The sequence below is a fragment of the Idiotropiscis lumnitzeri genome, chromosome 4 (assembly GCF_059441095.1).
Source record: "Idiotropiscis lumnitzeri isolate Australia: NSW breed Sydney's pygmy pipehorse chromosome 4, RoL_Ilum_1.0, whole genome shotgun sequence".
Taxonomy (NCBI): domain Eukaryota; kingdom Metazoa; phylum Chordata; class Actinopteri; order Syngnathiformes; family Syngnathidae; genus Idiotropiscis; species Idiotropiscis lumnitzeri.
Genome location: NC_142394.1, coordinates 16,707,630 through 16,722,256, shown reverse-complemented (window position 1 = coordinate 16,722,256; position 14,627 = coordinate 16,707,630). Strand labels below are relative to the sequence as shown.

Genomic DNA, 14,627 nt, shown 5'->3' with positions numbered 1-14,627 from the left:
TTATTGAGCGATATGTCAGACAACGCTTTAATGGTAACTGGAATTCAATGTGACCTTGGATACCTGGGGAGATGTCTGCTCTAGTTCTCATTGGGGGGCGGGAGTCAACTGTGGAAGGAGTTTGACTGCAAAGCTAAAATAAGATTTTTTTTTTAGAACCCCATTAAAATGCTCTCAGTTTAAATGTGGGGTTAGTAACAAATCTCAGAGGAATTGTGGAGTTGTGGGTTATCAAACCCACATTTTTTGGGACTGCCCCATCAGACAACCTTTTTGGAATGACGTTAAAGGGATATTAGAAAAGCTTTTTGAAATGACTCTTCACCTGGATACTTTGATATTTTTGCTGGATATATTTTCAGATAGTTTGTCCCATGATGAAAAAAAAATGTTGCTTCATCCCTTCCTAACGACTGCAAGAAAAATGGTAACACTAAACTTGTTATGCCTGCACAACCCACAGTTGCACAATGAGTACAAAAAAAGAAGCGGTTCGGATAATGGATGGATGGATGCCAGCCCAACTCCAGATGAGACACTTGACTTGTGTCTGATGGCCCAATCTCAGGAAAATTATTGCTCTAATTGTTGTCAGTTTGTTTTGACAATAAAAGTAAAAAAAATGTTTTGTTTTTGTACTTTTGGTATATTAACTTAATATGCACACTTGTTCTTATCAACAAGCTTATCACGTCTTGTGGGATCTCGAATTGGCGGAAAAAAGGCAACGCCCGAGGCTTGCAGTTCTCCAGCTTCACGGTAGGAGGCACGATTAGTGGCGGAGGGCCTGGCGGCTAAGGGTTTAGCCACAGAATAAGTTACTGTATCGTAGCGGGTCAAGTGCTGCCATTCATCATTTACCCCGCTCTTCTAACCTTACTTTAATGGAGGATTACATTTTGAAACTTAAACAATTTTCTAAACTGGACTTTTGATCAAAGCAGGAGGTCATAAACAAAGGAAGACCAACGCCGGATCTAATCGGTTTGATCCAGTCTTTACGACATCACACCCGCTCTTTTCAAGAACTTCTGAGAGTGCGTCAAAACAAAGTGATGGACATCGAATATTGTCGCGCACTTGAACTGACAAAAGAGTGGGGGCAGACGCTCGATGAGAGATGAACGCAGACTTGTTTTCTGGACAACAAACTGTCAACTGAAGCCTAGCTTTGTTAATTTTGATGAGCCGGCTTTCCTTGGTGTGGCGGACTGCTCAAAATTCAGTGAACATGTCCAAATATTTTGCAAAGCCAAATATATATGCCAAATATTTGGTTTTTGACGAACTTAAGGCAGAATTTGTTGGGTTATATAGCTCACAAACTAAGGGATGAATGTAAATCTCCTGGACAGCTTTTTAACCCAAAAAGAGCGGCGCATAACTAAAGGTAAGAGCAAAACGTTTTTATTAATTGTGCTTTGTTGTTTGCGACAGCTTTTGTGCAAAAACGGCAATTAGATTCATTAGATTCATACTATGTTTGTAAATTTGACTGTCATGAAATCAGTAGCCTTGAACCTCCCCGCACGTCACCAAATACTGTTCTTTCAATTGTTTTTTTTGGGGGGGGGGGCATGAAAAAGAAGGGTGAATGATGATACGTAGGCGTCGTAAAGTCGAAACAGCGTTGGTCGAATTTTGCTTAACCCGAAGACCTCCTGTATATTATTTAGTGCCTTCTAGTGGTGAACTAGTAGAATGCAACGACCTAAACCTGAAGCGCGTGCATCGTGAAGCATTAGGGACTGTCTAAAACGCTCCATGTAAAAATAGGCTTATTGTCAGTTAATGTTAGAAAGCCGCTATTAATCATCTCTCCTCATGCTCACTTCACTCTAAAAATATAAAAACAATCGCAACAGTATTTTGGATTTCATGCATGTTTGCTTTTTCCTCCCCACGGGGAGGAAAAAGAACTTTCATGAGGACTTTCTTGATCGAGGGAAAGCTTGATGTGATTTAATGTTAGAAAACTCCGACGACCAATCGTCACCAAAATTCATGTGCAGATTTCTTCCTATGACCACATCAACTGATTGCAAATTCTAGCAAACTATTCTTCTTGTCATTATTGCTATGTTGAACAACTTATATGACGTGACTACCAATTCGTTCTCTATTTGTGTCCGCCGACACAGGTCACTTCCAACTCAGTTATTGTTTCTTGACCATGCAAGCATTTGTAATCGTAAATTAATTAATAAATAGTTTAAACATGAATCATTATAATCCCAATGTTTTTTTTTAGCATATCGGCGAATAAAAATCATTGTTAGCACACCCCCACACCACGGGAGTGTTTTTTAGACGACATGCTTTAATCTGACCTATGCTCACTCAAATCGATGATTGTCTATGTGTTTGCTTCTTGCTTAATGTGCATTTTTAGATGCGTTTGTGTTCATGTAATTTGGGGCTACTGAGCTAAACTTATGTAAGCCGTCCCTCGTCATTGATTTAGTGTTGAAGGCAAGAAAAAAAAAGCGACCTGTCTAGCACTGCCACTAAACATAGTACAGTATAAGCCATGACCCCATTGACAGACAACACTCCAATGGAATGAAGAAAATGAGCTGATAGGACATCCAGTATGACTCCCGCTACAGTAGCTCAAGCAAATTGGACTGGATAACATTGAAAATTAATAGGATTCCCTAAACCTAAAGGCATGAAGACCTTAAAATGATGACAGTCGGTTTCACTGAAAGTAAACATGTCAGTTTATTTGGTGTACAGCTGAGCCCCAAATTATTCATATCCTCCAAAATGTCATGTAACAGAACCGCCATAACAGCTTTTGTTTATGCATTTTCCTGACAAGGATTTACATAAATGGGCCTTTAGCGTCCATTCCACTCCTCCATTTTTTTTTTTTGCAAATAAAGACTAATCTATAGCATTTACATTTCTCATTTAAGTAATCTGACTACAATTACTTTGTAAGATTAAAATTTGTTACTGTACAGCAAAGAACAATAATGTCAATCGGATTACAAAATAAGTAGCTGTTACCTGGCATTAGTCATTATGTGGCGGTGCCATCAATTGCCTCTTGAGCTCATTGCGGTAAGTGACATTTGAGAACAAGTCAATACGAATCACATTTTTTTTCAATCACGGTTTTCCCTTACTTGTGTACATGAAAAAAAAAAGATCAAATAATAAAATACAGGAAGAAACCCCATTCGTAGATGAAGACACGGCAAACAACTACACACGATCGGACACAAGCAATAGGAAGTACAGTGTTTGCAGCTTGAAGGGAAGCATTCTGTGACTTCAGAATTTGCATTCTCGTTTGGTTGAGTGACGTCACGTATGGGCTGCGCCACGTCGTCCATGTGGAAAATAACAATTGAAGAAGCAACGGTGATTCGGGTTTTCCAGCAAGGTTTTCTAATGTAGTTACTTTTCTATTCAAGTAATAAACTAATTATGTAAAACTGAACGGCACATTTGAATAACGTTATGACTTTCAGAACAGATTGTTGTTCAATGAAAGGCGCTATATAAATAAAATTGCATTGTATTGTATTAAGACTGCAAAGATACCATTTACCGGGGATGATGCCAATCAGCTCACGGGATGAATCCATTGGTGCGCTCATTGGTCGATCTCGCGCCGGGAACCAATCACGCGCTTTGTATGAGTGCCTGTGGGTATGTATAAAGACTCCAAGTCAACTCATCTCTTAGAAAGAATTAAAATATATATTTTTTTATTAATATTTTGGAAAACCCGTGAATAGGGCTGCACGATAAATCGAAATCTAATCGACATCGCGGTTTGACGTAGTGCGCTTATCTAATCGCAAAACTGTGAGGTTTCTAGCCCCCCAAAAACTAATACAATACAATCGCCAGAGGAGCGCGCCTCGTTCTTTTCATCAAATGGTGACATTAGTGATTTGTATTATAATATTGATCAAATTCTTTGTCTGAAACTAAACTGACTCACAATCGTAGTTGTGCGAGCATTGTGACAAGCTTTTGTGTGACGTGTGGGTGTGCGCGTGCATGCGTGAGGAAGATTACAGTGGAGCAGATGAATGGATATGCTGCAGTGGCGAGCGAGGAAATGAGAGACAAGTGTGAAAGAAAAGTTAGAGTGTATAAAATAAAGCAAGTCGAAGCAGAAACGGATAACAGTGTAATGTATTGTGAGTGTTTACTGTCCGCGATTGTTTGTGTCCGTCTCGCTTGCCGTACTGAGCGGCAGCGAGTCACGGAAGTGCACAATAAAGACAGACAGCAGCACTACAGCCTTGACTGACATACTGCTTGTCTCTTGTCATTAATACTCTTTAATACGTATTTTACAAACAGTAGCATTTTAATGCATTTTTACATGTAAAATACAAAAAAACGCAAATCGAATCGTAATCGCAATATTGGTCTGAATAATCGCAATTAGTTTTTTTTTTTTTTTCAAAATCGTGCAGCCCTACCCGTGAAGCACTGAAACGTGAGGCGCGAGGTGGCGAGCGAAAACTGTATTTTCAAATAGTGGCCTGATAGACTCCATCTCACCAGCAACCCTAAAATAACCAGAACTATAGAAAATAAATGGATGTGAAAATGTGCGTGGGAATATGTCTGTATATTGTATTTTAAAAAAATGGTTGGATTGCTCAGAAATGCCACACTCTCGAAAATGACAGATGGAAACTTACAATACAGTCGTCAAATGTCCGCTTTGCTCCCATCCTTATGTGAGTCTATTAAGACCGATTTCACGTCAAAACAACTCTTCTTCTCTTTCTGCACTTTCAGTACATGTATGACCGTTCCTCATCATATAAACTTTTCCGCCTGTTAAAAAGCGTCTTACATCACTTCCACTGCTCTCAGAGCATCGTTTCAGCTCGAAATTGCTGCTATGAGAGAAGCCAGGATTGAAGTAAGCCACAAGCCACTGAACGGAATATAGCGCGAGTCAAGTGGGATATTTTATTTCCAACTCAAGAAATCTCCTCACCAATATTTTCAAAACAGTGGCTCCACTGAGATTTGTCATGGCACTTGGGTAAACAAAGCGCACAGAAAATGCATAACGCATTCACGGCTGTCTGTCAGCAGCTATCATGCGCTACTCGACCTCTTAGCTGCTCACAGCTCATTTTACGTTGCTCTTTCACGTCGGTAATGTCACAACTTATACATAATAGTAGCAGGGCACTAGTATTTTTGGCTGCCTTAAACAAGATTTTATACATGGCTCTGAAATAGGGCTGGGCCATATGACCTCAAATCAATATTGCGATAAATTGAGAAATTTTACCTCTAACGATAAATGCACGATAAATTCCCCCCGTGGGCCAAAATCAAAACAAATGCAAGAAATGCATATTAACTGCTTTTTTTTCTATTGACCAACTGGTACACATTACTTTCAATGAAAAATAAAAGGACAAAAATCATTTGTATAAACATTCCAAATAGCTTGCTTTGCATGATTTGAACAATGTCACAAAGAACAGGAGAAAAGGGTACCTCTCGCAAAATCTTTTTCTGCAAATAGATTGCGCCAAGATGCTGTAATGCCATGTGCAAAGGTCTATATTTGTGTAAAGGTCTCTTGTAAACAATATAAAAAATGCCATGTACAAAGGAGCTTGTCGCCTGTCAACAAAATGCTAAATAAAATGAAAGAAATGTCAATGAAATGCCAATGCCAAATAAAAAAGTGTGCATCTTGAGGAACATGTGCCGTCTCGAGTACTCTGATGCGCGGTCGCCACTTGTCTATGTAATGCACAGTCAGGCTCAAACAGGGATCCATGTTGCGACTCGACCACAAGTCGAATGTGGATGCAAAATACTTCACGTTTCTAAGCTCCCGTCCTGATGTTGTCCATATTGTGAAGTACGGTTTGCAACAAATATTTTCGTACCTCTTGCCAGCTACTTTAAATCCCTTGCACTCCACGGTAGCTAGCGGAGCTCCATCTTTAGCTATGTGCTAGGCTATCGCGTCGACCTCTTAGACGTTCTCTCGGATGGTGTCGCCTCCATGATGGGCTGTTGTCACTTGTCCAACCCTGCTTCTCACTTTGAACTTTTAGCACGAGCTCCAAGTCAACAGCTTGGTTGTGTTGTGGGTGGTGGAAAAAAAAAAGGTTGAACACTCTGTTCTGGGTGCTTACGACGCACTTTGTAGTTTGTGTTCTTTTGCTCAAACATCGTCTGTCTAATTTCCTTTTGGGACAAGCGCAACAGGAACAACTTCAACTAACGTTACTTTGTCTTCCGCCGGTGTCGGCCGCTTCTGGATTTGAATCGCCAGCTACGACCGCGTCGTCTGTTTTCTTTTTTGCTCAGCTGGGTGGAGTCACGTGACTACACGTGCTGAAGGCGTCTTAAAGGGGCATGAACACAGCCGCAGACAGAAAAGACTTTTCTTTTTTTTTTAAACACCGAATTTACCGACATGTGAAAAATTGTAATAAATTTCGGTAACGGTAAATTTTCGGTTTATCGCCCAGCCCTACTCCGAAACACTTATGGCAGAACCGCCTCATCATGCACAAAGCTTATCATCACCAGATGGCAATGATCACAGACTAGCTAACATTAACTTTTTTCTTCAATGGAAAATGGTTACAGTCCAAAGTATCATTTATTATACACAACATGGCATGAAACAGGTTTTCAGCTTGTAAGCTACTGAAATTGACCAAGTCCAAATAAACGACATTTATTTATTTCCTGATTGATTGACACGCCATCGGAGGGTCCCAGTCTCCCTCAAGTGTCCGGGTGGATGGCTCATCCGTATGGCTGGTCATTCTCTATCACGTGGGACAGTCGTGATCGCATCACCTGCTTCGTCTGGGCCACCCAATAATTCCCCCCCCCCCCCACCCCCCCAAAAAACAATCCTCCTCTCACTCTGTATGGAATTACTTTGCATACTTGGTCCCCTAATCATTTTTAGTATTTATTATTTTTAAGTGTGGTCTGTTGTGCAGGAAGTGTGCCCTCAGGGCGGCAGTGGATGGTGTCTGTGTGATCTGACCAGTCCAGCGTATTATTGAACTGCAGCTCCAGGTATTAGTGAGCGCTGACCACCTCCACTTTCACGCTATTGTTGGAAACAGGCTGATGATGGGGACTCTATCGCTGGGTGGTACGGTCTAAAAATTCACATCACGCCAACAGCAGAGAATATCATAACAAAAGCACAAGTGCAGAAGTTAAAATAGCAGTTTGTCTGAATTAGTTATCCTTTAGTACCTTAGCAATGCGGAATTGATGAAAACAATGAAATAAAGCTATAATATAATTTCAGACATTTATAGTACAGCTCTTAAAAAAATAGAACTCTGCACTTACAACAAACAGCATTACTGGTATTATGAATAGTTACTTTAATTATGTACTTTTGACCTTTTAGGCTTCTCTAGGCTGCACTAACATGATGATTAATTTCTCTGTTTCAATTTTGTGCTTTCTGTGTAGCTTTGCGTTGTGACGTGGTTGCAGACAGACTAATATTTAAAGCGTACCGTAGCACTTATTCTCGTGTTTTCCTACTCTACAGTTCCCATTAGCTTAGCGGTTAGCATCGCCTTTTGTCCTCGCCAGTTCTCGTCTTGCTTGGTGTGTCACATGAGGTTTTTTTTTCGTGATGACAATATTTGTCAGAAGTATCGCATATTCACTGTCATGAAGGCGTGGATGAGTGACTTGAAGGAGTGGCTCCGCACCGTTGGAAGGACAGTATTTAGCAAAGATCAGCACCAAGCATTGCATTTGTAGTTCCCCAGCACCCGGGAAAATAGATACAATGAGTAACTGTTCGATGTCGATACACCTTGGCTGGGCCTTCAGCTCTGTGGTCAGACGTGCTTAAAGTCATTTTCACACAGAGTCAGATACAATCAACAAGCGTTATTGCGATTGTTTGATAGAGTCCAAATCTACCATGTCGGCCAAAGTTGTTAGTCCAGTTACTCCACCACCCTCTCCTCGGTTCCGGAGGTGTTCAGGTGCAGATAACTTGTCCATGAAGTCTTTCACTACACTTTCCAATAAAAGATACTTGAGTAAAAGTTGCCCCTATTCAAGATTCTCAAAGGCTTGTGTAGTCAAATTTTATAGCCTGACCTTCATCTATTGCATGACGATTAGACTCTTTCACCGCGCTAGTACACAATATAGAAGTGCCATAAAGCTGTCACTTTAATTATCTTTGGTATACTAAGTGTTGTGCTGTGTAATGTACCTGGAGTGTGACTTTAAAAGATATTCACCAGTGCTGACATTATCAATAGTATTCTGTCCCAATGAACCCCCAATTATCATGCGTGACCCAGGCTCAGCCACATTGGGTCAAAACCCTTCCCACATGCATTAACATTTCAACTTTTGAAAACACACTTCTTAAAGTATAAATTAAGCGTTGTTCTTGCTTGCACAGTTCTTCAAATAAAAGCCGTTCAATTCTTAATCCTAGTTCAAATGAAACAAAACTGACCCGTAAAACAAACAAAAATCAAACTTATTTTTTGGGAACGCGCTGCAGGCATCTAATTCAAAATGAGAGAATATTTGCAATATAGCAACAACAACAATCAGCTTTTATTGAACATTCAATATCTTGTCTTTGTAGTGTATTCAACGGAATACACCGTATTTTCACAACCATACAGCACACTTAAAAAATGTCTTCAAAATGGACGGGGCATCTTATAATGCGACGCACCTTATGTGTATGCCAAGTTCCAAAATCTGTAAATGTGTCACTGTTGATAGCTCCACTTGACTGACTGGGAGCATTGCCTTCTGGCATACAGCTTATATAGAAGAAAGACAGATGTGGCTGAGAACAGAATGCAGATGTTAAAGGGGGAAGGGTGCGCGTGAAAGAGGCACGCTTCCAGTTGGTACCGGTATATAGTGCAACAAATGCTGCCATTCCGGAAAGCTTGACGAAGGAACTCCAACTTCAAAACTTCAGTAAAGTACAACCGAACTCCGTTTTGCTCCCACTGCCTTTTTAAAAACATAAACTAGCATGCATGTTAGCGTATGTTTTAAGCTAGCCTTATGTATGCGCTCAATACAATACAATACAATTTTTATTTATATACCCAAATAGCACCCGCAACTGAGCTGGCGCCTTTTTATACGGCGCGCCTTATGGTCGTAAAAATACGATAGATTGTAATACAACACTGTGGTATCATTGCCACGTATCTTTTCAAATGGAAAATTCTCTTGACACAGCTGAACAAATACACGTCGCCACATTCACAGGTGGTTTGAAATGCACATGGTCAACAATCTAAATGATATAGTGGTGAAGAGGAGCAGAATTCATCCTTCTCATGTTCTTTCTGTTTGCTCTATTTACTCTTTAATCTTCATAGCTGATCAGTGTGCTTAGTGCGTGTGCACCCGTTAAACACACCAGCCAAATCTCTCATCTCCTGGGCCTTCTTTTGGCACGTATCAACAGTAGCTATGTCTTAAACTCTGTGTTCCCATGCTAATGCAGGAGCACTTTTGCGTGTGACCACAAAGTGTGTGAAATTATATGATAAATTTGTGTTTAGTCACACTTTTTTGGAGATTATTGCTTAAATTATTGCTTCAAATACGCAAAAGCAGAGAACTAATGAATTGTGGGGAAACTATTTTTCACATTTTATATTTCCTGACATTTTGGGCCAGAGCTAAATGGCGCCCGATTTGGTGTGGGGCATGATTAAGTCAGCCCTCCGCCACTATAGAAGAACTGAGCTGCGCAATGACATGTGGAGTGACCAGTCAGGATTAAAGCTAGGCGATATTGATTGTCATTGATATCATCGACAGTGTTGCTTTCACGATGTGCGATTTTACATTATCGAGTATTTATACTGACTTGAAAAAGGAAGACAAACAAGTCAGCCGCAAAGAAGGTGCAAGTGCTGAAAAACGTATTTGGCAAATTAGTGCGCATTGATGGCAAAGGAGGAGGAAGTGATAAACTGTCATTCCGCGAATCAGCGAGCAGGATCAAGCCAGATGACTCTGTGAACGTATCAAATAAGGAGGAGTGTCCCGTCTCAGCGGGTAAATTTATAGCAAGTCCACATCCATAATCTGTAAATGATTTGGGATTGATAAAACTGACGTCGGTCGGAATTATGTCGTTAGATATGCCAAAATGGTTACCGTGCAAAGCCATTCTGTTCCACCATAAACCATATAAAATACGAGGAAAGCTTTGCGTCTCCATAAGCACGCTAAAGAAGAGCCAAGTAAACACGCAGACTCAGAAAACCCCCTATAGTTGAGCAGACACACTCACGCGGGCACGCACATTGTACTTTAGGCAAGCAAGTTCCACGTGACAGCCAAGATGCTTGGTATTTGCTGAACTTTCAAGTTTACACCCTTGACATCTGCATCATAACTGCGGCGATATCATGTGTTGTGTGTGTAGAACAATTTCGGAAAACTGTCAAAAAAATCGCGGTTGTCACTACAATCGTACATGTAATAACAGCGCAAGACTGTATTTCTCCTACCGTCTCTGTTTAGTACAGTCCTTACATACTTGTATTCCAGGGTAACCCATGTGCCACAAATGTGCCTATATATTTATTTATTTATTTTTCTGGTCATTCTGACTGCTGTAGTAAACACCTTTTCTTATTCTGATTGCTCTAGCATTTGGAATTGGTACGCCAATACTTACGACAGCTCAAAATGTTATGAAATCTGTCATTGTGGAATAATAGGCGACATTTAAGTGACATAATTATCCCCAAAAATCAATGTGACTCTTGATTTGAAGTTCTTCATTGTTAAATATTACAGTAGCATCATTGTACAATGTATGAAGCAACGTAAGATATAAACAAGAGCTGTTTGCAAACACTGTCTTTCTATAATTGTTTGGTGAAGCAAGAATATTTTATGTAGAATATCGTCAAATTGTCATGATCAAGTTTTTATTTATTTATTTATTTTTAAAATATCGAATTTTTTATTTTTTTTTTTAGCCCAATATCGCCCATCCCACGTCAGTAGTCACATTACGTCCCCACCACTGACCATGGGTTGATTTATGATTGTAAGACACAGTAACTAACCAGTTTTGCCAGGGGCCACCTCACATGATTTTATATCTTGTATGATATAAAACGCTTCATAATGAAACCTTTGTTGATTGCAATGCGACTGAAAGTTGAATGGAAGTGGAATACAAATGAAACAACAGAAGAATTTGGGGAGGGCCGACATTTACTGACACTCTTGGGCTCAGCAGGAGTCCTTTTCAGCAGGACAAACACCTTAGTGTCTGACTGCGTTTGTAAAAGCGAAAATGTGTTTTTTAGGCCTGAAATTAAATGTCATCATCAATGTGTAGATTGTGTTTTGGTATCACTGAGAAATGTCACATCACATTAGGGTAGATGTGCCACGGGAGATGGCTCCAGGAGCCGCTAATCATTATGCCTCTCACAAGGTTAAAAAAAACAAAACAGGATTCTCTGGCTAAAACAAATGGAGCTCCTTAACATAACCTCATACCTTTTTAATTCTTTAACACTTTTTTTGTGCTTTTTACATGGTTTTCATGATTTTGTTCTATTTGAAATAAATCAGGATTTAATTGCAGAGTAGACTTTCAGCTCAAATTTAGAGTCTTAGGATACTTTTGGAAATAACATCAGATTTTTTATTTTCACAAGCTCAAGCATATTCCGACGATCAACGTGAATGCTCATTTAGCGACTGTTCATTACTTGGTTAAAAATTGTTGTGGTCAATCACTGTCTGAAGGCTGGAGTATGGACTTGACCATAACTTGGTGTGCAAACTTTTTGATTGGCGGGCCACAATGGGTTCTAAAATTTGACAGAGGGGCCGGGCCAGGAGCAGATGGATGGAGTGTTTTGGTAACCTCACCTCATTAGAGAAAAAAAAAACATTTAATTTTAAATGAAAGTGAACAAAACCATTACAGCAATAAACATGTCTTTGAAAAAAACACAATATTTAGAAACTAAAACATAAACAAGGTTTATTCATTTAATTATTTTCAAGTTCGACGGGCGGATTAAAACGTTTAATGGGCCGCAGTTTGCCCACGCCTGACTTAAGGTTTCCTTCCTGGATATGCTTGGATAGGTCATCATTGCATCCACATGCTTTCTTGCCGCTTGTGCGACTTGCTGTCTTAGTGAAAAGTTGCGGATGCTCTTTTGACTTGATACTGCTTCTGTCAGTGGTCACATCATCAATAAACACCATGCCGTTCTTTCAATTTTTTTTTTCTTCTTTGGCAAATGTGATCTGCTTTTTCCTGTTCTGGCTGTTACCACTTGTCTGCAACTTGTAAACCCTCAGTATTTGTATTCATAAAGACATATTTATTGTAGATTTTGTCAATACTACACCAGTCTTCTCCAGCGTATTCTTGACTTTTGTTCAGTAAAGTCATTTATAGAACCTGCAACAAGAGCTCTTCACGTTAGTATTTGGCATACATCAAATTTTTTTAACAGACACTTTTCATCCGCTGGCAAGTACCCTCACATTTCCAATAATAATAGAAAGAATTTAGCCAGCTCCAGGTTGAGGGAATTTCTCCAGACGGTTTCAGCACCATCAATAAAGTATTTAATTAAACAAATAAAATAAATAAATACCTCCAAGAAGGTTAATAACCACCTCTTTACATTTCAAGTTGACTACACATTTATTTCTCAAGGTCAAAACAAAACTGTCCAACTTTTTCTGAACTTGAGTGTAAGTGGATGTGTGAGTGTTTTGAATATTCGCATTAGTTAGTAGGAGAGCAGACGAGTGTGGATGTACTAACTTTTCGGTGCCCGGTGCTTTAAAGAGACATCTAATCAATATTCAATCTCACTTGTTTTGCTTCATATTATTATCTCACGTAGAGTCTTTCAATTGAGTGCAAGTGAAAACATTGTTTATTGAGACGGCGCATTTCTGAATCACAGGAAGGCACAAGATTCAGCAGCGCAAGCCTGTCTGAGGCTCATTTCTAGAAGTTAGCGGTTGAGCTTTGGCTAGTGTGTTTATAATAGTTGGTAGATTTAATCAGAACGTGTCTGTTTATATTGCACAGCAAAACAAATCTGCAGAAGTTAAGATGTAATGAAAATGTATTATTCCTTCAAGGGACATCTTTAACAGCCGTTAAATGCTCCAGCTTGTGACAGTTCTATTGGCGTGTTGAAATTGAACTTGCTCCTCACGAGGGACATAAGACACAGTGGTCCAAGAAAACAAAATAACAGTGTTTACAGTTAATAAAATGTCTGGTCAAGGGGAGCTAAAATTACATGATAGTTAAAGCAATTTCATTTGAGATCAAATATATATATAGACACGAAGATAACATCCTTTGTTTTCTACACAGCTTATCTTGTTGAGGCTCTTTAGCTGCTGCTTTAGCCTATCGTAGCTAACTTGGGGCAGAAAGCAGACTACACCCGTGACTGGTCACCAGTCACCACATGGCACCTGTAGAGACAACCATTCACACTCACATTCACACCATCACTGAGTTGGGAACTGAACCCACGCCGCCTCCACAGAGTGCTTCACCACTCTTATTTGTGAAGCACACAGATTTTTCTGGCAACTGTTTAGACTGTGCTGTTAGGCTGACAACGGTAAAGCCGGGACAAAAAGAGACTGGACAAACTAGTGAGGAGGTCCAGCTCTGTCCTGGGCTGCTCCCTGGACTCTGTGGACTCAGTGGGGGGCAGGAGGATGACGGCAAAACTGTCATCAATGATGGACAACCCAGCCCACCCATTCAATGACACTCTGAGAACACTCCACAGCTCCTTCGGTGATAGACTTTTACACCCTCGCTGTACCAAAGAGAGATTTCGCCGCTCCTTCCTGCCGACTGCTGTCAGACTTTTTAACAAGAACATTGGGTCAGGCCTACAAACGGCAGGGCGTTAGTGCAATTGTGCAGTCCTAGGATGCAATAGACTCTACTACTGTACTTTCAGCCAATGGTGTACTTAAATATTGACCAATGATGTATTTTGTTTACCATTACAGTATTCTTATTACAGTACTTCTATCACTGCAGCATTTCTACCATTGCAGGACGTTCACTATTACAGTACTTTTATCATTGCAGTATTTTTCTATCCTTGCAGTACTTTTACTTTTACAGTACTTTTACCATTGCAGTACTTTTATCATTGCAATATTTTTATCATTGCAGTATTTTCAATCATTCAGTAGTTTTTATCATTACAGCGTTTCCCCCTCTGTATAATGGACAGGCATTAGGAGTGTTTCCTTACACTTAGATACGTTTATACCGTGTATATTTGCATGCTTTTTATGAATGTCTGCTGCTAATGTTATACATTAACGGCTACATTATGCCGCCGACTTTGTGTGATCTATATCTTTGCTGCTGTAACACTTCAAATTTCCCCATTGTGGGACTAATAAAGGACACCTTTATCTTTATCTTTTATCTTTTCTTACAAAGAAAAAGAATCAACCCTGAAAGAGACGTAAAGTAGCATCAGTTTGTACAAGTGTGTGGAGCCGATGCCATAGAAAACTGGTTGCTGCTGAAATGGGATGGAACGTTGACGTTATTACTCTAAAAACATAAG

General features: G+C 39.9%; 1 long non-coding RNA gene across 1 annotated transcript in view; it reads left to right on the top strand.

Moving 5' to 3' along the window:
• Positions 1–858: 858 nt before the first annotated feature.
• LOC148338331 (uncharacterized) overlaps positions 859–14,627 on the top strand; it is a 59,096-nt gene continuing 45,327 nt past the window's right edge. The window contains exon 1 of the long non-coding RNA XR_015842777.1: positions 859–1,390. This is a non-coding gene — a long non-coding RNA (uncharacterized LOC148338331). The remainder of the gene's footprint in view (positions 1,391–14,627) is intronic.